We start from the raw sequence: 24,989 nt of genomic DNA on the forward strand, positions 1-24,989 counted from the left end.
TCTCCTACTTAAAGGGCTTATGTTTCTTGGGTGTGGATTTTGCCTCTTGTTATGTCGTCTTTTCTGTATAATATTGACCTCTTTTCTACCTCTACCATTGTGGTTGAAGTTGTTCTCTGTAGTTTGATAATGGCCTCTGCCAAGTCTTTTTGCATTTGACATGCAGTTCACACAGTTCTTTCTAGTTTGAAAGTTATTAGGAAACATTTGAATATTGGGAGGTTAATTATTGAACAGATCTTTATAGCATTACACTGTGCTTCAGACTACTATCCAATTTAAGATACCATTGTAATACCATAATGGTGCCACCTATTTTCAATTGCTGACAAGAGGGTTAAAATTTAGTAAGGATACAAAAGATATGCAGAACCTTTCTGCGCAAAAAATTGGAAGACAGAAAGGAGAAGTGTGGGATGGTTTTGGGGACCTGCAAAGAACAACAAATATATTGCAACATATTGTTTTATTAACACAGTAACATTAATAAATAATATTTACAAATTTTACAAACATAATTTCAACAGTTACAGCATTCCAGATGTCCTGGTGAGAAGCTGTGATAATCAGATCTGCAACAAAAAAAGTCTTTCATGAGAAATCGCCTCAATTTAACATCAAGTTTTGTTTCATAAGAATCAGTAACAATGGTACAACTTAGAATAGCCCACATACACAAAGAGAACATACTTTAATTTAGGACGTGAAATAAATATAAGGCTCTAAGTGTCATAATATGGAATGTTGCGATCTACATGCCAAGCCCAATAATGTATAAAAATCTGAAACTGACATGAATGAAAATGTAGTTTAACAGTCACAGCTGTTAACATATGAAAGGCACTATGTTCCGCAGACTTACTCCTTACTGTTACATAAAAATGGTGGAGGCAGCAGAGGTTTGTAACATTTTTAGTGGAAACAAATAAAAAATTAAAGGAAAAGGTACTGTTGCAGCAGAAAAGGATAAAACTGAAAACTGCACATATAAGTTAAAGTAATAAATGTATTTCTGCAAAAACACATCCAGCACAAGAGGTAAGTCTCATTACTGATTGCTAACCTACATCATAACTTGACAATGTTTACTTTTGAGTTACCAAATATAGTATTGTTCCAGAAGATGTAGAGGACATGATACAGCAATCAAGACAAAGCCATTTATCATAAGTAACATGAAGCCATCTGACTTCTTAGATTTCAATAAAGCTGCAGACTGCAAATATAAACACAGCAAATCTAAACATATTCAAAGTACATTGGCTATACTTGGACAAACAATAGCCTCATGCTGTTAAGACTGGCAGAAGCTTAAATTAAACTGAGGCCCAGGAAGATATCCCTATTTGGAGGAATGGCATATGAATATGGGATGTCAAGAAAATGCCACTACCTGCCCTGGATGTCACAAACCATATCTGTGAAGAAAAGAAGAAATATTTGATTGAAAAAATGCAGTAGATGACAATGATGACAATACAGTTTTACAAAAGTAGAACAAACTTTTACTATGAAACTTCCTGGCAGATTAAAACTGTGTGCCCGACCGAGACTCGAACTCGGGACCTTTGCCTTTCGCGGGCAAGTGCTCTACCAACTGAGCTACCGAAGCACGACTCACGTCCGGTACTCACAGCTTTACTTCTGCCCGTATCCGTCTCCTACCTTCCAAACTTTACAGAAGCTCTTCTGCGAAACTTGCAGAACTAGCACTCCTGAAAGAAAGGATATTGCGGAGACATGGCTTAGCCACAGCCTGGGGGATGTTATCCTTTCTTTCAGGAGTGCTAGTTCTGCAAGTTTCGCAGAAGAGCTTCTGTAAAGTTTGGAAGGTAGGAGACGGATACTGGCAGAAGTAAAGCTGTGAGTACCGGACGTGAGTCGTGCTTCGGTAGCTCAGTTGGTAGAGCACTTGCCCGCGAAAGGCAAAGGTCCCGAGTTCGAGTCTCGATCGGGCACACAGTTTTAATCTGCCAGGAAGTTTCATATCAGCGCACACTCCGCTGCAGAGTGAAAATCTCATTCTGGAAACATCCCCCAGGCTGTGGCTAAGCCATGTCTCCGCAATATCCTTTCTTTCAGGAGTGCTAGTTCTGCAAGTTTCGCAGAAGAGCTTCTGTAAAGTTTGGAAGGTAGGAGACGGATACTGGCAGAAGTAAAGCTGTGAGTACCGGACGTGAGTCGTGCTTCGGTAGCTCAGTTGGTAGAGCACTTGCCCGCGAAAGGCAAAGGTCCCGAGTTCGAGTCTCGGTCGGGCACACAGTTTTAATCTGCCAGGAAGTTTCATATCAGCGCACACTCCGCTGCAGAGTGAAAATCTCATTCTGGAACTTTTACTATCTTTTCGCTGTCTACTGAACTATGGCACTTAGAGCTTTTTATTGCATGCCCACTTTCAGTAAGTTTTCCATACAGTTACAATACAATGTTTGTAATTTCCTTTGTAAATTAGATCCACACTATGCTTAACTTTTATTTAAACCACATTAATAGTGCAATTATGACAATTATTGAGTATACTTACAATTTATTTTCCAAAAATTCACACAGCCTTTTTTTATTTCTATTCTTCAATTATTATTTTAATCTCATTTTTAAAAGACAATTTCATTCTTTCTCGGTTGCTCGCTGGACAAGTGCCATGATGTGAATCCTAAGGTCTAGGTTTTAATCCCGAGTTAGTTCTAGGATTTCTTAACCTTTGGCAATGATTTTTTAATGTGAAAAACGCTAACCTGCACTGTGGTTCAGAGTACACATTAAATTACAGCTCCACCTACAACTGAGTTAATCAGTTCAAAGGTCGGAAGACAGCTTTCCTTTATTTAAAATAATTTCATTTACAGCTAAATAGTTCCATTGGAACCTGACATCCATTAAACAAACTACTATTTATTGCTAGCAAGTGAAAACTGGTTATTAACTATAAATAATAAAAGTTGTAACTATAATTAAAGAAGCAACTGCATTATCTGAGAAAAATGAATAAATTAATGCACATAATAATATATGAGGCACGGTATGTAGGAGAGACTTAATTTTAATCCTTTGGGTGCAATGTAGAGTATCTACTTGCAGCATAATATGCATTACTTTACTATTGGAATATGATGCTAAGGAAAGGAAATAATCCCTTCACAATGCCTTGATTAAGTGTTTGTTACCACCCTAATATAATGCACAAACAACAAATTCGCTAAAACAGAAATAAATTATTTCTCATTGAATTGTATAAAATAATTTTTAGAGTTGTCAGTTCAGAATATCAGTGCATGCCAAGCAACCAATAATTTTTGAATGGCTTTCACATTAAAGGCTAAATGTCACTGCCACAATTTAAATCTGGCAGTACACACTTTTCTTCTTTTCCCCAGTTTATGAATCAGGAAACTTACTCTAGAATTGCTGAGAATAGTTCTGGCAATGTTAAATTTCCTTTCCCAAACTCTTCTTTGAATTCTAAATTCCCCACTATCTTGATGAAGTCTAATGGAAGATTTGGTATGGCTTCTATACTATTCAATATACTGAAAGGTAAAACCAATGAATTATTTCTTGAGAGCTGTTAGTACAAAGTTTAATAAAGCCAAGTCAAAAGCTTTCCCCAAATTTATGAATCTAAGGCAGTACTTTGTTCTACAATCTTCCTCATAGTCTGCAAATACACGTTTGGTTGGTTGGTTGGTTCAAGGCTGGGGACCAAACACCCTTTGTCGAAAACAGGCAATGTTTCCCACTGTTTTGGTTCAAACTTCGATGTGCACAGTTAAAATTGACACATGTAGTCTTCTTTGGCGACAACCGAAAACCAGTTGTCCTGGCTCAGGTTTCCAGCCTCCTAAGGGTTGTAGTTGCCTTGTTGTCATTATAATGATGATAGTCTGATCATTATAAGATCAGGGTAAGATTAGAAGACTGCAAAGTCATCCAAAAAAAAAAAAAAAAAGCATTTTACAGGGCTCCTGACTGCAGAGGACTGACTGACTGGTTGGTTTAAAAGAGGGGGGGAGGAACAAACTGTGAGGTCATCAGTCCCTTGTTCCGATTAAAATAATTCCACAGGGGTGGGAGTAAAATAATCGAGACATACAAAGCAGAGCTGGAAGAAAGGAGAAAACCACAAGAATGATAGAATGGGCAACAAACACTAAAATGGACAAAATCGGACAAGAAAACCACAGACACATGCAGGAAACATGTAGAAGAGATCAAAACAAGAGAGCAGATTACTATGGCTGGCTGACCATGAGAATAAAAAGAAGCAGCCAGCCACTCTGCAGCACATTAAAACCTCTACCCTAAAAGCACTAGGGTGGAGGAAACAGAGGGACAAAAGAGTTCTACTAAAACTTAGATCAAATGATAAAATCTACCCTCAAGAATAAAATGTCAAACAAAGCTGCTGTTGAAGCATTGTCGCCCAACAATAAAGGTAGGGTGGTGGGAAAATTAAAAGTCCACTGCAGTGCAGCTAAAAGTGGGCAGTCCAGCAAGCATTAGCCACATATGGCCCATGTGGAGCCGGCAGAGGACAACTGATTATCTGCGAGAGGATCGCACATTAAGGTATTCAGATGATTAGCCACATTATATGGAACTAAATTCAAGTTTAACCCACCATTATTATGAGCTCTCTCCTCAATGACATGCAGTTTGTTGTGTGTACTGGTATGCCATTCCATCTCCCAAAGCCGATAAACCCTGTGGCGTAAGACAGAATGCAGATCAGTTTTGGAGATGCTCATCTCCAGAAGCTGTTTCCGCATAGCCTGGTTTGCCAGCCTGTCAGCAAGTTCGTTGGCTGGGATTCCGACGTGTCCTAGGGTCCACACAAACACCGCTGAACGACTGGACCATTCCAGGCCACATATGGACTCCTGAATGGACGTTACAAAAGGATGGCGAGGGTAGCACTGGTCGATAGCTTGTAGGCTGCTCAAGGCATCAGTACATAGGAAAAATGACTCATCATCAATGCATTAGCGGATGTGCTCAAAAGCACGAGACATGGCTGCCAGCTCTGCAGTGAATGCAGCCATCTGGTAAGGAATACTGTTCAATATGTCCTTCATGAACATATGCGAAGTCTATGTGATCATAAGCCATCGAGCTGGTGGTGTGAACCATTTCATGGCCCCACTACATGTCAAAAATCGAGAGGAACTGATAGCGGAGAGCCGCAGGGTTAATGGGCTCCTTAGGGCCATGCGAAAGGTACAGAATAATCTAGGTGTACACCATAGAGGTGTACATGATGGACCTCGAGGACAGGTGGTAATGGGAAGTACTCTTAGTTCAGACAGAAGGGACTGCACGTGAACCGCAATCATCAGCCCTGACCTGGGCCGCTGATGCGGGAGAAGAACTACCGTGGTTGGGAAAAGAAGATGGTAATTCAGATGTGCAGGCGAACTACTAACATGTGCAACATAACTGGGGAGCAGTTGTGCACACCTAACCTTCAATGGAGGGCCTCCGGCCATCACCAGGACACTGGACACTGGACTCGTTCTAAATGCTCTCGTTGCTAGGCGAACACCACAGTGGTGCACTGGGTCGAGTAGACGCAACCCTGAGGGCACCGCCGAACCGTAACCAGACTCTCATAGTCAAGGCGGCATTGAGCAAGGGCTCTGCTGCAGAGCTGCAGCAGCTCAGAGCCATCTGCACCCCAGTTGGTGCTGCCAGCACTTCCACTTAAACTGATGAAGGTGAGGTAGCAAAGTCAATTGGGCATCAAAAACCAGTCCTAAGAATCGATATGTCTCCACTACAGTGAGTGAATTGTCATTAAGGTAAGTTCTGGTTTTGGGTTAATGGCGTGTTACGAACAGAAATGTATGACACACGACTTTGCGGCAAAAAAACTGGAGACCGTGAGCTAGAGTCCATGTCTGCACCTTGTGAATGGCTCCCTGTAGGCGCCACTCAGCAACACCAGTTCTGAAGGAGTAGTATGAAATGCAGAAGTCATCCACATAAAGAGAAGGTGAGACCAACAGCCCTACAGCTGCTGCTGCTAGACCATTAATAGCCACTAAAAAGAGAGAAACTCAATACGGAACCCTGCGGAACACCATTCTCCTGAATATGGGGCGGGGGGACTATGGAAGGCACCGACTTGGACACAGAAAAAGTACGGAGCAACAGGCCCCGGACACCCCACTCATACAATGTGCCAAGGACACGATGCCGCCAGGTCGTGTCAAAACAGATGGCAACTAGATGCTGGTGTCTGGAAAAGGCTGTTTGGATGGCAGACTGCAGGGACATGAGATTATTAGTAGTAGAGCGCCCCTGGCAGAAGCCACCCTGTCATGGAGGCAGTAGGCCACGTGACTCCAGGACTCAATCCAACCGACGACACACCATACGTTCCAACAGCTTGCAAAGAAAGTTGGGGAGGCTGATGAGCCAGTAGTTATCCACATCAAGTGGGTTTTGACTCGGTTTGAGAACTGGAATGATCGTGCTCTCCCGCCATTGTGACAGAAAGATGCCACTGCACCAGATCCGGTTGAAAATGACGAGGAGATGTTGCTTGTAGTCAGACGAGAGATGTTTACACATCTGACTGTGGATCCGATCTGGCCCAGGAGCTGTGTCAGGGCAAGGTGCAAGGGTGCTAAGGAGCTCCCACTATGTAAACGGGGCGTTATAGGGTTCAGTGTGGCATATAGTGAACAAGAGGACTTTCCTTTCCACCCACCGTTTGAGGGTGTGAAAGGCTGGGGGGTAGTTCTCCGACGCAGAGGCTCAAGCAAAGAGCTCGGCAATAGCGTTTGCGTCGGTAGATAACACGCCATTGATGTTAATGCCAGGGATACCTGTTGGGGTCTGGTACCCAAAAAGACGTGTGATCTCCGCCCAGACTTGGGAAGGTGATGAATGGCACCCAATGGTCGACACGTACCTCTCCCAACACTCCTGTTTCCATCGTTATATAAGCTGGTGGATGCGAGCATGGAGCCACTTAAAGGCTATTAGATGCTCTGGGGAAAGGTGCCACTTATGTCACTGTAGAGCTTGCCAACGCTCTCCACCAACGAACTGTCTTTCACCGGGGGCACCCTAAAGAATGAGGGATCGTATTTTCCACTGCTGAAACGATCATTGTAGTGACCTGCTCAACAACAACATCAAAGGCACTATGTGGGGAAGCTTCAGCAGTGACAGCAGAGGTGAAGGCTTCCCAGTCTGCCTCGTTTAAAGCCCATCTGGGTAGACGTCCGTAAGCATGATGCCAGCGGAATGACAAGATGATGGATGTCATGTGTGGATAGCTGGGAGAAGGTCAGGACTGCAGACAGAGATCAATGGCCAAATATGTGCAATGTGCCACACTGAAATGTGTGGGGGCACCTGTATTTAAGAGGCAGAGGTTGAGTTGTGACAGTAAATTTTCAACCTCCCTACCTCGGCCACTAAGCATGGTGCCACTCCAGAAGAGGTCATGCGCATTAAAATCTCCCAAAAGTAGGAAAGATTTAGGGAGTTGATCCATTAGTGCAGCCAATAAGTTCAGTGGTACTGCACTGTCTGGAGGAAGATATACACTGCAGGCAGTTATTTACTGTCATCCTAATCCTGACAGCCACAGCTTTATGAGGGGTTTGAAGGGGCACAGGTTCACTACACACTGAGTTTAGGACATAGACGCAAACTCCACCTGACACACTATTATAGTCGCCACGGTTCCTGTAATATCCCTTACAGCGGCAGAGGTCAGGGGTCCGCACTGCAAGGGAACCAGGATTCCTGAAGGGCAATGCAGAAAGCAGGTGTAAAGCTTAACAGCTCAGCCAGGTGGTGGAAAATCCGCCACAATTCCACTGGAGGATTGTGTGATTGTGAGACTGGGAAGGCACGAAACAATCAATGAGGCACTCTATGCCTCAGGGACACCTGCTGCCACCAGAGAGTACCTGTGCAATAGACATCCATTGTGTCTGAGGGCCCACTGAGATATAGCTCCTCAGCAGAGGCCAGAAACCTTTTTCTTTCTTTCTTTCTTTCTTTCTTTCTGCAGAATCCTGCAGTCTGGCGAGCAAGGCGAATGGTGCTCTCTGCAGTTGACACAGATGGGAGGTGGGGCACAGAGAGTATTGGGATGTGAAGGACATCCACAATGCATACGGGTGATGCTGTAAGTACAGCAGGAACACATATGGCCAAACTTCCAGCACTTAAAGCACAGAATTGGGGGAGAGATATATGGCTTTATGTCACAGCGGTAGACCACCACCTTGACCTTCTTGGGTAATGTGTCACCCTTGAAGACCAAGATAAAGGCACTGGTGGCATCCTTATTATCCTTCGGACCCTGGTGGACGCTCCAAACGAAATGGACACCTCGCCGCTCTAAATTGGTGTGCAGCTCATCGTCAGACTGCAAAAGCAGGTCCTTGTGAAAAATGATACCCTGGACCATATTCAGCTCTTATGGGGAGTGATGGAAGCAAAAACATCCCCCAGCTTGTCACAGGCGAGTAGTGCCCGTGACTGGGTAGAGGATGCTGTTTTGATCAAGATCGACCCTGACTGCATTTTGGACAAGCCCTCCACCTCCCCAAACTTGTCCTCTAAATGCTCCACAGAAAACTATGTTTCATTGACAAGAAAGATTCCCCATCAACTCACATACATACGAGGTACCGGGGTGAATAAACTTCGCTGCCATACTTAGCCTGGCGTTCCTCCCATGGTGTAGCCATCTGGCACGATGGCCACTGCTGGGAGTCCCAATGCCCCAGTGTGAAGGACACCTACTCCTTGGCATACGTGGGGAGTTAACGGTGCAGGCATCAGCAGAGCGATCCTTGTGTGGTCATGGGGCTACAACCAACAGGGTACACGGCGGCCCCACCACAACGGACTGGCAACTGTGCTGGATATTAGGAGGAAATGCCACTTATAGCGATGGCAACCAATGTGACACTGAGGACACTGACTTGGGGAACCCCATTCTCCTGAACACAGCAGTCAGAAAAGGCATCACCAACGTGATATCAAAAATGCCATTCCTCAAAAAAGGATCGGATGAGAAGTGGCAGGCATCCACATAGTTCCCATTCATGAAATTGATGAAGGATGTTGTACCTCCAAGTAGTGTCATATGCTTTTCCCAGGTCAAATAAAAACACGAAAACTAAAGAGTTCCGGCTTAAAAATGACTCCTGTATCGACATCTCCAGTAGAATTAAGTTGTGAAGGGCAGAGTGGTAGCCCTGAAACTGCACTGGAAGCGGTTCAGGTGCCTTCAGGATTTGAGCACCCACACGAGGCAGTGGTTGACCATGAGTTCAAGAGTCTTACACATACAACTGGTAAGGGCTATAGTCCAGTAACTGATTTTCCAGAATGGAATTAACAGTTTGCCATCCGCACGTCTCCTGCAAATTTATTCGCTTCGAGCCGGCAGCGCTGATTCGGATTACTTGGCTTGTCACCAGTGGCTTGCTCACTTTCCGTTGCTGACAAGCTTCAAACACATTAACTTTTACATGCTTTAATTTTTCCGGAAATCCTCTATTATGCCATATTGTTCCACAAATTCTAATTTTCTTTTCAAGTAACTTCTCTGCAAGTTCTTCACTGTTATAATAATTATCCATGTAGAGGTGATGCCACTTTCCATAAGAAAGTGTCAATAGTTCCAGCACTGCTTTTGCTAAACGTCGTCCAACACCAGAATATATCTCGAATGAGGAAATGTATCCCATACTCTAATCACACAGCATCCGATTGAGTATGCCATATTGCGTAATTTTCGACAGATTGTAAACTTTAAATTTTAACTGTCCATACCATGATATCATTCCTTCGTCAATCGATATGTTTTGACTTAGATTAAATGTTTCTTTAAACTTTTTGGAAAAATAATCAATTATGAATTGCACTTTGAAAAGCTGGTCGGCATTATCTGTTTTATTGTTGTTGTCGGAAAAATGTAAAAATGATAATATTTGTCTGAATCGGTTGTGGGACCAACTGTGTGGCTGGATTGCAGAGTTTTTAGCAAACAGAACACAGCATGTTGTTATCATTGGAGAGACGTCTACAGACGTTAAAGTAACCTCTGGCGTGCCCCAGGGGTGTGTTATGAGACCATTGCTTTTCACAATATATATAAATGACCTAGTAGATAGTGTCGGAAGTTCCATGCGGCTTTTCGCGGATGATGCTGTAGTATACAGAGAAGTTGCAGCATTAGAAAATTGTAGCGAAATGCAGGAAGATCTGCAGCGGATAGGCACTTGGTGCAGGGAGTGGTAACTAACCCTTAACATAGACAAATGTAATGTATTGCGAATACATAGAAAGAAGGATCCTTTATTGTATGATTATATGATAGTGGAACAAACACTGGTAGCAGTTACTTCTGTAAAATATCTGGAAGCATGCGTGCGGAACGATTTGAAGTGGAATGATCATATAAAATTAATTGTTGGTAAGGCGGGTACCAGGTTGAGATTCATTGGGAGACTCCTTAGAAAATGTAGTCCATCAACAAAGGAGGTTGCTTACAAAACACTCGTTCGACCTATACTTGAGTATTGCTCATCAGTGTGGGATCCGTAACAGATCGGGTTGACAGAGGAGATAGAGAAGATCCAAAGAAGAGCGGCACGTTTCGTCACAGGGTTATTTGGTAACCGTGATAGCGTTACGGAGATGTTTAACAAACTCAAGTGGCAGACTCTGCAAGAGACGCGCTCTGCATCGCGATGTAGCTTGCTCGCCAGGTTTCGAGAGGGCGCGTTTCTGGATGAGGTATCGAATATATTGCTTCCCCCTACTTATACCTCCCGAGGAGATCACGAATGTAAAATTAGAGAGATTAGAGCGCACACGGAGGCTTTCAGACAGTCGTTCTTCTCGCGAACCATATGCTGCTGGAACAGGAAAGGGCGGTAATAACAGTGGCGCGTAAAGCGTCCTCCGCCACACACCGTTGGGTGGATTGCGGAGTATAAATGTAGATGTAGATCGTTTTGCGAAATATCTGTGCATCTGTCAACAGATTCGTTGACCAGTAATCATCAATCCTTGCCTTTTTTTACAATTCCCATAAGGATAGCAAGCCCAAACCATTTCCTAAGAATGGGTCCTGTAACGTCGGCAAATTTGGCTTTTTTTTTAGTCAGTTTCCTTCTATTGAAATTTTGACTGTAATACTTGTTGGTTTTGTTGCTAATATATTCAAACAGATCATTCCCAGTACATAATTCTATGATATCCCCGATGCTCTGTGTATCTTTGAGAAATATGTGTGGCCCCAGAGATCCTTGAAGAATATTATTGGTGCTCCGTAAATCATAGTCAGTCTTCTTTGTCTGATTCATCCGAATCAATTGGCAACTGTAGTGTTCACCAAATTCTTCTTGGATGTATTTTACTATCTTCCGATAATTCTACTTCACTTTCATTTTTTTTTTATATCTAATGTCTTCTTCCAAGTTGGCCAAGACATCCAGAACGTCAGACAAGACATCCATGCATTCATCGTAAATAATCGTATCGTCTCTTTCGTCTACCATGATGAAAGTGCACTAGTACTTATTAAAACAAAAAAACTTGCTCATGTGTGTAACTTAATGTTACCTAAACAAAACACCAACAGGATGAGAAAGATACTAAAGTGATGTCACCGGCCACTGCACGATACTATGATCATGACACCACTGTGGTGTCACCAGCCACTGAGCGATACTATGCACACGACACCACTGTGGTGTCGCTGGACGTTGACCGCTATTTTGCACACTACACCACTATTGTGTCGCCAGTCAGCAAAGTGTTAATACTGCCTGCTTCCAAGTCTGATTGAAATAAGATGAGAGCTATCTTTTCGATTCAGGGCAAAAGATGACCGGAACATGGCATAATGGATCTCATCAGGTCCTGGAACAGTGTATCAGGCAGCTCTCTCTCTCTCTCTCTCTCTCTCTCTCTCTCTCTCTCTCTCTCTCTCTCTCTCTCTCCCACAAGGAGAACGGAAGGTTGTAGACTTCCTCATTATGCGAGAAAAAATTGAACTTCCTCATCTCTGCAGTCCTAAGGAACACCTGAAAAGCACGAGCTTGTCTTATGACGTAGTAATAGTAAAGAAGTGTTCAGCTAAGACCTGAGTAATGTCTTCTGTTATGTCCACCAGGACCCCTTATTTAACAAGGCCATAAGGGGGAGGTGTACTGCTCTTGCCTGAAATCCATCTTATTTATTACCAAACTTGCGCAGTGGAAGTGGACCGATTAATGGAAGCCATGAATTCCCTCGAGGAATCCCTCTTCCAATCTTTTATCACTCACCCCACATGTGTCTCAGAGATCTGAAGATGCAAAGGTTTTCTGTAGTTGTATAGTATTTGAAGTTCTGCACAGCTTTTCATCTGGCCCTGACTGCCTATCAACAGTCGTCATCCCACCAAGGTATAGGCTGTCTGATGTGGTTACTAGACCGGGGGATGGACTCTGCGGCAGCCCATTGGATCTTACAAGTGATACGGGCTACTGTCTCCTGTGCAAAATCCTTTTGTTCAAAAATAGCCAGTCAACTGTACTACAACCAATTTGCCCTTTGTATCATCCATCTATGTGGTCTCCTGTCAGCCACCATCCTAGTCGGCAGACGGATCTGTACTGCGAAGTGGTCACTAGAATGTAAATCTGGAACCACTTCCCATTGAACTGAGTCTGCAATAGCTGAGAAACAAAAACAAAGCTCAATGGCCGAAAAAGACCCTGTAGCTGTGGAAAAGTATGTCATCTGATCCACATTCAGAAGACAGACATTCTCAGAATGGATGAGTTGCTCGATCATCCGACCCCTGGAGCAAGTGGTAGCCAAGCCTCATGGCACATGGTGTGCACTGAAGTTCCCCACAAGGAGGAATGGGTGTGGGAGTGCCTGGATGAGTTCTACTTGTGCATCTGCATCCAAAGCATCATTTGGGGAAAGGTACAGGAACTTTCACAGCAACTGCTTGCATGGTCAGGGTAAGAGGGACAGTAGAGGAGTGGTATCTGTCCTCAATGAAAACAGTCACTCCACCTTCAGCCGTGTCTCCACTTGTATTGTCCTTCCTGTATGGGTGATAACCCCGTAATGTGTTTCTTGTAAGCAGGTACAAAATGGTTTCTCCTGGACCAGGAGCTGTAATTTTTCCAAATGTGAGTGATATCCATTCAAATTCCACTGCAATACAGAAGGCCCTGTGGAAGCCATGCTTTAGTGATGGTTGTTGTTCTCTTTTTTTCCTAGGAGGCAGTGATTTACCAGGGAGATTACAGGGAACATTAGCCCGTTCCCTGCTCTCCGGTTCCTCCGATTGGAAGTCCATATCCTCAAGAGCATAGTCCCCATTAGATAGGGAGAGAGCTCGCCGATCCAGAGGTTTAATTACCACTTTCTTGGACTTTGAACTACTTTTTAAAAGACATTTCTCTTTACTAATGAGAGGAGATGGTTGACTGGGTTGTGGGGATGGCTTAGCTGGCTTCTGATGTTTGGTCGTGGTATGTGGCTTAGGTGGTACTCCCACTGCTGAGAGCTTCCAAATTACTTCAGCTTCAAGTGGAGCATTTCACCCACAGGTACACTGACAAGTGCATGTGCTCATACTTGAATCTGTGGTCCGAGTTTGTGTGTGGAGGCATCACACTTGGCAACCCTGGTACAAAAGAAATAGCGAGAATTGGAGGTTGCATAGCTTTGAAAGCTTTTTAGCTTCACCTCTTTACTTTCAACTCATGAATTTTCCTTTCCTTGTAAACCTCACACTTTCTTCTCCTCTGGATGATTCCAGGAGCAATTTACACATTTAGGAGAAAGTGTACAAGAATTGCCTGATTCGTGAACTGAGCCTCCACAACTGCCACACGTAGCCCTCCCATTACATCCCATAGCGGTATGGCAAAATCTCATGACATTTATAGCATCGCATTCGGTTAGGAACAAACGGGCGAACCTTAACATGTATATAGCCTGAAAGGATATGACCAGGTAATTCCAGGCTACTAAATGTTAGAATAAATGTTGCTGATTTTTCCAATTTGTCATTGACTCTCCTCATATAGTTCTGCACTTCTGTGATACCCACATTTTTCCATTCTTCATGTAACTCCGTGGGGTCCGCCTCCATTATATCAAAGTAGGTAACCACACCCTTACTAAAGTTGAGGGTGTTATGTAACTCAGACTGCATTGTGTAGTCACCTAAGGCCTTACATCCCAGGAGCTTAGATATTTGGGCTGAATTAGCAGTTTCAACTAGAAGTGTTTTATTACAAAGTCGTTCCACACTTTTTAGAGACCCAACAATACCTCCCAATGCCATGTGAATAGTGTTCGCTTGATTGCAATGAAAGTGTTGTGGCACACTAATGCTCTATTACTATGTTTCTGAGACTTTCTTTTCAGGAGAGCTGACCAACCGAGCTCTCTTTGATGAGTGGGTGTACCATTCCATAGGATCCCAAGAGATGCTAGGAAAACAACTGTCAACCCTGAGGCAGAGCCCTGCATGCCTGAGGAAGCCTTAAACAACTCTGTGTGTGTGTGTGTGTGTGTGTGTGTGTGTGTGTGTGTGTGTGTGTGTGTGTCCCAGAGGTTGCCTGCTAGAGACAGTTTTATCCCAACAGCCATTCACCTTATAAGCGCATTGTACACATTGAGATTGAAGGATTTTTTTTATAGAGGTGTGTTCATTCCTCGTGGTCCAGGCGGTGAAGCCAAGACCCCTGTTCTCCAAAACACAACATTCTACTGCTGCGCCATGTCCAGAGCTTATGGTGACGGAGGGCTGGTGGCCTTACCAGTCTCCAACTAAGGAATCCTAGGCTCGCCAAGCCCATATTCAGCAAACGAACGCTGAGACCCTGAGGGGAGCCTTGCACGGAAATGAAACTTAGACAACAAATGGTTTAGACAAGAAGAGAGTATGTGTTCTTGAAATGTGGTGCTGCAGATCAATAACTAACAAACTGAATAAGGGATTAAAAAAAAAATACACAACTGGACTAAAAAAAAGCACTGGTTGACAGGACACAACTTAAGGCATCAAGGACTAATCAATCACGTAACGGAAGGAAATAAGGTGGGAAAATTTGTAAAGGGACATCAACATTTGAGTACAGTAAGAAGGCTCACATGTATGCAGGTTGCAGTAATTAAGCAGAGATGTACAGTCTTACTTTTCCTATGAACATCTGGGATTTTGAATTTCCTGCCAAATGTCTACCAGCAATCTGCTACACATTTTTGCACCAGGAAATGAAATTCAATTCTGAACGACATAGATAACTACTTTTATCTGCATTAGCAGTTATTGATTGCACAACTCTTTTAAATTCATTTTTGTTAATAACTACAATTTCTATTAGGAAGTAAATCAACTGGGACATAAGTGAAAGAATCTGCTGAAGAATTATGTTGAGTACATTCGGTTATCAACTTTAAACAAAATTCTCACTGCTCACTTATTTAGAATAAGTAATTTTCTGGCCGTAGCTGCATTGTCCCAGAATATAATGCTGGATAGAAGTGTGAAATGAAAGTATCTAAACATCCTATCCGCAAGGCAACATAATGTGAAAGGTTTCCACAACTAAAACAGGCAAAGCTGCATTGAATTTTTCATTGATTTAGCAACGGTTAGTGCCAACTCCATTTATTACCCATTTGCACATCTATGACCTTCATGCATTAAATACAGAATCTTATCCAATGTATGCCTATTTTTATGTTTGGAATTGTAAGATATAAGGCTACGCTGTTTGTTGCGAAATAGTTGTAACCCTGTTCTATTATTATCCTGACTGGTATGGATATGTCTGGACAATTTAAGAGCATACTCCTGTCTTTAAAAGAGTCTTCCGATACACCCAGAAAAATCATGTATGCATGTCAAGCAGAACACATTGTGGGACAACATCATATTTAATCTTTCTCCATTGCATTTGGTCTTCTTCTCTAAATAGGAAGTGGTTGTAACACCATATCATCAGTTTTCTAAGGTATAATTTTATGACCTGAACATCAGTAACATGAAACAACACATGACAACCTGATTGCTGTTAATCAAGGCAGTCATGTGGGTGCAGTACTTCTTGACTTACAAAATGTATCCGACTATCACAGTAACACTTACAAACTAAGCACAATCACATTAACCACCTAATGAAATTTGTGACTGGATTAAGTGTTCCTGAGTGGGGAAGATGCAGTATGTTATTTCAGAGGCAGAGTCATTGACAGGTACAGAAGTACCTCCAAGCAGGCCACAGAGAAGTGAGTTGGTATGCTTGTTCTTCATGTTGCATTTACATGACCTGGTGGACAATATAAATAACAACTTCAGCCTTTTAGCAAATTATGCAATTATCTATAATAAATTACTAACCTGAAAAGGACAGCAGAAATATATTTCAGAGTGGTGAAAAGACTGACAACTTGCTTTAAATACTCAGAAATGTAAAATTTTGGAAACTCAGAAAGCAAAGTAACATAGTATAGAAACATAGTAGCCTATGACTACAATATCAAAAAGTCAAATATGGAATCAGTAAAATCACACAAATACCTGCATGTAACAATCTGTGAGGATATGAAATGAAACACTCGCATAGTCCCGGCCATAGGTAAAGCAGGTGGCACACTTCTGTTCATTGGTAGAATGCTAAAGAAATGCAACCTAGCTATACAAGGAGATTGCTTAAAAAGCAAATGTACATCTTCGAACACTGATCAAATGTGTGGGACTCTTAACAATTAGGATTAATAGCCCTACTGAATTTAGACAAAGAAAGGTGGCACACATAGTCACAGGTTTGTCTGATGCATGGCAGTGTGTCATAGGAATGCTGAAAATCTGACGGTTGGTTAACTGATTGGGGGGAAGGGACCAAACAGCGAGGTTATCGGACCCATGACCAAAGGTGTACAATGAAGAGAGGAACAACAGAAACAGCACAATCCAGTCGAAGGGAAAATAGGCAAACATGAACGGGGTGGGGGAGACACATTAAGGGTGAACCAGAAAAATAAAGCGCAGTGGAGCACCAGCACTGCCACCGACCCATCCCGAATCTCACACCCTACCATGATCATGATACAATGGCAACAGCACCAGGGAAAAAAGACAAGAAAAGGGAAACAAAACTGCACTTAAGACCAGACAAATCATGGGGAAAAGGTGTGCAGAACCTGGTCACTGTAGAGGAAATCCCAAGGCCTCCATAATCAACACCAATGCTAATTGCGGGAATCCAATTCCAGGGGAACTTAAATCTGAGAGGTCAGGTGGGAGGGTATATTTAGTGCGAAAGGCCAAAAGGTAGGGCCAGTCCAGCAAGGTATTTGATCACAGTCAGGGGGGCAGGTCCCCTCAGCTACAAAGTGTGTGTGTGAGGGGGCTTCATCGCAGAGTAAAAATCATGTGTCCACCCTGTATGGACGATACAAATATGGCAGAGAAAATGTAGAGTCCTGTCAGGAAGGGCAAAGAGAAGGAAGTTTATTATACAGTGAGGAAGCACCCAAGAGTGTGTCAAGGAGAGCTGAGGGTAGATCAACCCCCCTCACCATCCCCCCCCCCTCCACCCCCTTCAGCCAGATGATCAGCAAGTTCATTAGCCGGCGTTCTTAAGTGACCAGTAACCCTGAGGAAATCCACCAAACAAGCAGCATTGCCAAGATCAGCAGGAAGATAGTGGATGGTACAGACCAAGGTGTGGCAGGAAAAATACTGAGCAACAGTGTGAGGGCCACACAATGAGTCCATAGATAACAAAACTCAGGTGATGGAAGACCATTTAATAAAACAGAGGGCCTGATAGATGGCCATATATTCTGCAGTAAACATCCCCCATGTGGCAGGCAAGAGATGGTGTTCCGTGCCGACAGATGATGATCAGGCATATTCCACACGATTGGTGGGTGGATTTACAGCTATTTGTGTAAGAAACAATGGCAGCCTGAAAATCCTGTAAGATCATTCGGAACAAACAATAGAACACCACTGGAGTGATGGATGCTTTGGGACCGTAAGAAGACCCATCTGAATCTGGGGCCAAGGAACTAACCAAGGGATGGTGCTCGGTAGAGAATGTGGGGGAGATGACAAGGAGGGGAGATGGAAATCATGGCAGAGAGAAGCAAGATGGAGCCCAACCAGTAAACACACTCAAGGGCAGGTAGCAGGCGAGCGATGGCTCAAAGTAACGAAAAGAATAGAATAGGAAGGGCCAGCAGGGGAAGAGCAGATGGTGATGGCACAGGATACCAGGAGCTGGGACTGCCAGACTGAACGGGGGGGAATTCCAGTGTCAACCAGAAGATTATTGACAGGACTAGGACAAAAGGCACCTGTGGCTAAACGGATATCAGGATGTAGGTGCCAGAGGAGCACCGTGGAAGGGACAGCTGATCAAGAAACCATAGTCCAGATGAGACAGAACTATGCTGTATAAAAGCGGAGATGGTTTGAACGATACGTACCCCAAGAGGTGTGGGCAAGAAAGCAAAGAACACTGACAAGACGACGCCACCACTCGGCTGATAACCCGAGAAGATTTCATCAAAGAACACTGAATTTACAAAACCAGCCAACTGTCAGATGACAGATATGGGGCAATGAAGTAAACTAGAAGTCCGAAGAAATGGAACTGGGGGCTCAGTCAGGTGTTGGGCATCGACACAGAGCTCGGGGTCGGGATGGACGGTAGTACAGGGGAAGAAATGGACTGTCCTAGACTTTCACATGCAGCTGGTTGTAGGTTTGAATCTTGTCAGGAGCAGGAAATTTTTTATTTTTTAATCTTTATCAAAACAAATGATCAATATTTTTATTCAATTAATTAGTTTAACTGTATTTTTTTGTTTCTGTTCCTTTGTCACATAATTTTAATCACTGTATGAACTTCTTCATTTGTTTTAATTTTCTTTATATCATTCTTTTTCCAATTTAAATTTTTGTCAATGTTAATTAAGTTAAATATTTATTGAAAATTCCGATCAGTAAAAGAGCAAAAGATGAAATAACCTATTTATGTTGACTGTGCAGTGGTGTGAAAAATTGTATATTAGGTTACCAGACATGAAGGTATTTTGCACGATAATCATCATACAAACATTGAAACATAATCTAAATTCCTGTTGCACATATGAAAATGTAGATGAAAGAAGGGTTTCCAAATTCAATGAAATTTGAGGAAAAGGAGAAATAGAAGTAATGACTGCAATAACCTGGACAAAAAAAACCTGATGATAAAACAATGGAAACAAATCAAAATTAATTGAAAACAATCGAACAAAGATTTCAAGCGCAAAAAGAATGTTAGGAAGCAAAATGAGAACAAATGAAGAAGTTGATATTATGATTAAAATGTTTCCAAAGAATGGAAATAAAAAAAATCATTTAAAAAATTAAAAAATATTTACTGCACCTGATGAGATTAGAAACCACAAACTTCTGCATGTGATGCAATTACCCTATCCATCACACCACACAACCTGACTATGTAATACAGCTTTTTTTAGCACTACTGAGTGTCACACTAAATTCCAAATTTTTTTCCAACAGTTACTTCCAAATGAGGGCCCACCAGGGCGAATGGCTACAGGATGTGATACCTGGGGTGTTAACCTACACCATTGTATATTTCGTTTCCAAAAATGCATCTCACCACTGGGGGCCTCTCCTTGTTAGTAAAAAAAAAGGAAAGCGTACGCATTTACTAACTTTTAATATTGGGGAAATTATCCCATTCCCCTATTTTAATTGGTAAATTACACAACCTAGCAGTAAACCCTTTACAAACTACTTTTTCCCACATTTTGTGCATTTAAAACTGCTTGTCAACATTACTATGTAGAGCTGAACTTTCTATAGGACTATAGAGGTCAAGACCAGACTTTGGTACAAGACTTTCTTATTTATGTCTTTAAGCAACCATTTTCCAAACAACATTTCTGCAATGCAGACAATCAGAAGCTTGCTAAAATTGACTATCTCTAGATACAGAAGCTGTTGGATAATATTTTTTATCAGTTTGAATAATTTACATCTATTCAAAATATTCTGAAATAATTTTCAGTTTTCTACATACAAATAAAAAAAATCTTGCTGTTTTCCCTTAAATAATTGCATACTTTGCATCCTTCCTACCCTCACTCCCTCCAAATCTTCTGATTCTAGATTTTGACAACTGTATCTAATCCTTAGAATATCTTGCCACTATCTGCAGGCAGTTTTTTTTATCTTTGTTAGGCTTTAGGAAACATTTCAAACTTTTGCAAGAAAGCACTGTAAAGAGCAATACTAACAGAGCACAGAAAATAAATCCGTTATTTTTCACAATGAATACTACACCTCTCAATTGTGAAATTTGCAATAAATTACAGCTGCTCTTTAGCATTCTGTATATCAAGATACGGCTTGAACTGGGATGTCAAACTCCATATAACACCCATTTACTTGTGTAACTGACTAAGTTTAGTTGCCTGTTTCTAGTTCTCAGTGGTGTCTACCCCTCGAAACCACCAAACATCTATCAATGTCGAAAAATGGTAATTTCTCAATAATCACAATCTAATATGGATAAATAAGCAATGGATAGATAACGAATCTACTCAACAAATGGCAGCAAGAGGACACACATGTACCATAAATATATATTTTTAAATGCCTGAAAATGATAAGTAAAAATAACTGCGATCTCCAAGCCAACTCAAGCTACCATGATCACAATACAAGGCATTGTAAAGACTTCCACATTCCCTATGTAGCAAAAATTAGAAGTCAGAAACATGTTAGCCACTTAGGAATAAAGCTTTTAAATGCACTTTCATCTCAAATTAAAGAATTGAAAGGCAAAAATAATTTCAAGCATGAAGTAAAAAAATACTTGATGGAAAAATGCTACTACAGTGTAAGTGAATAGCTGTCTCAGACTGTGGATTGAAATGTGTACTTATTTTTTAATAATTCAAACTAATTTAATGATGTTTTCAACTTTGTAATTATGATACTTAGGAAAAGTCTGCTAAATATCAATAATACGTTTTGTGTATAAGGCATAGTTCATGATCTAAAACTGTTTATCATGAGCACGTACTTTTGTTTTTTGGGTAATAAGTTCTTGTACACTACTTATGTACTATGTGTATGTAATTTGTTTGCTGTTTGTATATGTTTGTCAATTTATTATGTGTATGTGTTGTTACGTGTTACGTCTAATCAAATGACAAATCCTATATCACATGTGTGATCTATTGGATGCTAAATAAACAAATAAATATGCAAATGAGCAAGCTTTTGGAGTCAGTAAAGGGAAAGATGGATTAAGGAAAATGACTGGCAAGGTTTAGGAAATTGGTAGGGTTACAAAAAAGTTGCCTAGGGCAGACTTACTGAACAGGCTGAGAAGGAAAGACTGAACCAGTCTCCCCTTTTCATCCCATACAGTAAGTCTCCTCTGATCTGGTGTTCTAGGTGACTTTTCCACAACTTTCCTGATTCCCTAAATCTTACAAGTCCTTTTCCTTCAGTCTTCTTCCTGTATCTTCAATCCTTCTGCCTCAGTAAGGAGCCACTTGATCCAAAGGCTTGCACATTTCCATTTCTGTGAAACCTATTTTGGAAACTGTCGCCAAGATATTTCTTCTTACTGAATTGCATTGTTTGTGTTGACAATAACGAACGAAATTATACAGAATTATCCAGTGCTATACCAAAATCTTTGAATGCTACTTGAAGGAACTGTACCACTTAAATTCTCAAATTTATGGATATTTATCGACTGCAGTCCAACTCCTGAACTATGGGTCTACAAATACAGACAATTATTCAGCTATAACGATTGTCATAATCAGAAGACGCATCTACAAATTCTTTTTACTTCTGCAGCAGCAGCAGCAGCGCAAGTACTCCCACAATGCACTTTATCTGTTCATACATCAGTATTATTTACTAATACTGTCACTATACACACTCAATTATAATACCTTTTGTCATATTAAAATTGTTATTTCTTCGTTAATTATGATGTAAAAAAAAACTATGTATGTCCAAAAGACTTGTCCCGAAGGCCCTAATAGGATCTAGTTAGACCAATAAAGTATATAATTATTATCGGACGTACATTAACTCTGTTAGAAGTGAGAGAGCTATTGAATGACAGCCTTTGCTTAGATCGAAACTATGAAAATCGTGCATAATACGCTGATCGCGAGTAATTGATAACTACAGTTTCTCACATTCGTCGCACACGAGGCACCCTTCATATAAACGAGGTGGGCGTCTCGGGTCGTAATTGACGGTACTAACATAAAACACCAGTCTCAGTTTGCCTCAGCTTGTCATGTGTATTTCCTTGTTGTTTCGTTGACAAAGTTTTAATAAGAAGCATTCGTTAGCTATGTTTATCGACCCAATTATCACTGTCATTGCTTTCATGGTGAATGAAAATTTGTTCGCTCACGGGTTACTAAAATTACAAAGTATTGTATTTTATTACCTTCCTAGAAATCAAAGCCTAGGCTCAATCATCATCGTCATCGTCGTCCGAAGGGACAAACAGATCGTTTTCTTCTAAGAAATTTGCTATCTTCTTGCTTATCGTCGCTCCAATCAGTAATCCTGGTACAACGGCAAACAGTAATCCAAACAATCCAAATGGCGTTCTATGTGGTTCAGGCAGTACAGCGCCAGTCGCTGTTGTTGTAGCCTTCCTGGTAACAATAGGAAAATGTTCCGTTTTTACGATCCGAGAGTATCCGAGAAGTGTCATAACCCTGCCAGTCGCCATGTTTCACAACACTAGCAGACAATTCTATCCGCTGCGGGTACCAAAGTTAGCAATGGGCAGGAAATGCCGAATATGTACATAGATGTTATAAGAAAACAGAGGATCCCAGACCTTTTTTATTCGTGCATTAAGACAAATGAAACCAATTCATACATTAATTTTAAGAGAGGCTACATTTAAAACTCTGAAATTATTTACTGGCGCTGGGAGTACTGTTTGCAAAAGGATACTCAGCCGTTAAATTTGAAATTATTTTTAAAATATTTTTTTTTCTTTGTAAGTGCAGTGGACACCTCAGGGAAGATGAGATACCGTTGTCCATTTACTCAAATATAGAAAAATTACTAGTCAGTTGTAACAGGCTGCAGTGAATAAAAATCAAACCAAAAATATAGAGTCTCAGTTGCAAACAGCCAGATAAAAATTAACATAACACGAAAGAGTGAACAATAAAATATTTTATATTGCATGATAAGCGATCGACTCGATTAGAAAAGTAGGTCCTATTATTTGTGCTCGGAAAAGGCAACTGACCGCGGCTCCTAGGTATTCAATAATGTTGCGCAATAATTTTGATGTGCGCCCATAGACTGCTCAAAAAAACTGTCAGTTATATTGTCAGTAAGATTGTGGTTTGGAATTCTGTGCAGTAAAGACGCTGGTGTTGAGATATTTGCTCTAGTTTGTTTGCAAGCAGGAAAAACATGTGGAATAGTGTACCTGAGGTGTGATAGTAGAATAGTGACACACTGTTTCTTGCTAAGCACAATCCACAAAACTCGCCCAGTCGTTACTCGCGTACAGAGCACCCATATCATACATTACTCGACTGACAGTATGATTGACATCAGTGAAGGCAGCAGTTTAGAATAACAATGTGGTGGCTGGCGCACACTGTAAACCATTGTTTATTTACTATTAAGAAATAGTTGTAAACTGATACAACTACTTTACCTTTAGAATTTTGGCATAATAGTCAATAACTGCGTCTTGTTTAGCTGTAATTTTCGTACAGCAGACGGAAGATGCAAGGAAAGGAACTTGTTTCAAGATAAGCATAACTAGAAACATCTTCCGCATTTTCGGCTTTTTATTGTATGTAATCCTAAATAATTACATTACAGTTTGTACCGGCAGTATTTATGTAGTTAATGTACGTTGTAGGGGGCCTAATAATATAGTATTAACACGTAGCTTAATGATGTGCTTTTAACCAATGTAGATGAACTTATGCTTTTCTTCTTCGAATAGTATGCTCGTTATGAAAATGCTATTTGTCGTTGATAACAAGTGTCTTTATTCATTTGAGTGTTCTTACGAAAACCGTAGCTTGCTTCCAACGTGCATATATGTAATTTGATGCTCTTCTCGTAAGATAATTCTACATTCAATGTTTTTAACTCAATTACTAAGCAAATATTTGCGCAACTGCAGAAATTCTTTAAATCACCTTGTAAAACTTACAACGCCATTACGTTTCAGAAAATCGTGTTAGTACCACGTACACTCTTCCTGATTGTACCCCATCAAACTTCAGGCTTCAGTAAAAGCTAAGTCTTTGCCAGTCTAGTAACTTATTTCTGCGAGAGCATACGAACTCACCTTGACTCCTAGAGCAGCGATCTTCCTTTACTCCTGTCAGAGATCATAAGCTACCATGGAACCGTCGACGCCCCCCTCCCCCCCACCTTTCCCCATCCCACGTAGTGCGGAGCACGTGAGGGAGAGGCTGCAGCGGGCCATCATCTGACAGAAATGATGTAGGCAGTTGTGTAAAGGTGGATGTGGTGTAATACAAATTGTAGCCAGGCTGGGGTACGAGGAGCCACAGGGCACACCCAAAGTGCGACATCAGTGGTGTGAGTAGCAAGTTGCTGCCTGCAGCATTACCAAAAAAGAATGTAGTCGCAGCATCTTCTTTGATTAGTGTTGGCCCAGGGGCAGTACTCGAAGAGGGAAACATGTTGGTAGTGTTGCCGTGAACTGTTATGTCCATAGGAGGTGTTGCAGGTCCTGCTGTGGTGTAAGCCAGTGAGTGTACCGTTTTCTGAAAAACAGTTGGTAAGTCCTGCCGTGTCAACTTCTGTGGGACAGAAGTGGAGAGCATGAAGCTGTGTGTGACAGTGCTTGCAAATGGCCGCCTGTCCATGTAAATAGCAGCAGTTACAATGTCGGTATTGC

At 41.6% G+C, this 24,989-nt stretch overlaps 1 long non-coding RNA gene across 1 annotated transcript; it reads right to left on the bottom strand.

Annotated features, from left to right (window-relative positions):
- Positions 1-447: 447 nt before the first annotated feature.
- On the bottom strand, positions 448-22,821 carry LOC126318656 (uncharacterized). The gene is made up of 2 exons (XR_007557430.1): positions 22,518-22,821; positions 448-572 (listed from the first exon to the last, which is right to left on the bottom strand). It is a non-coding gene; the product is annotated as an uncharacterized LOC126318656 (long non-coding RNA).
- Positions 22,822-24,989: the final 2,168 nt, after the last annotated feature.

Source organism: Schistocerca gregaria, chromosome 1 (assembly GCF_023897955.1).
Source record: "Schistocerca gregaria isolate iqSchGreg1 chromosome 1, iqSchGreg1.2, whole genome shotgun sequence".
NCBI classification, from domain to species: domain Eukaryota; kingdom Metazoa; phylum Arthropoda; class Insecta; order Orthoptera; family Acrididae; genus Schistocerca; species Schistocerca gregaria.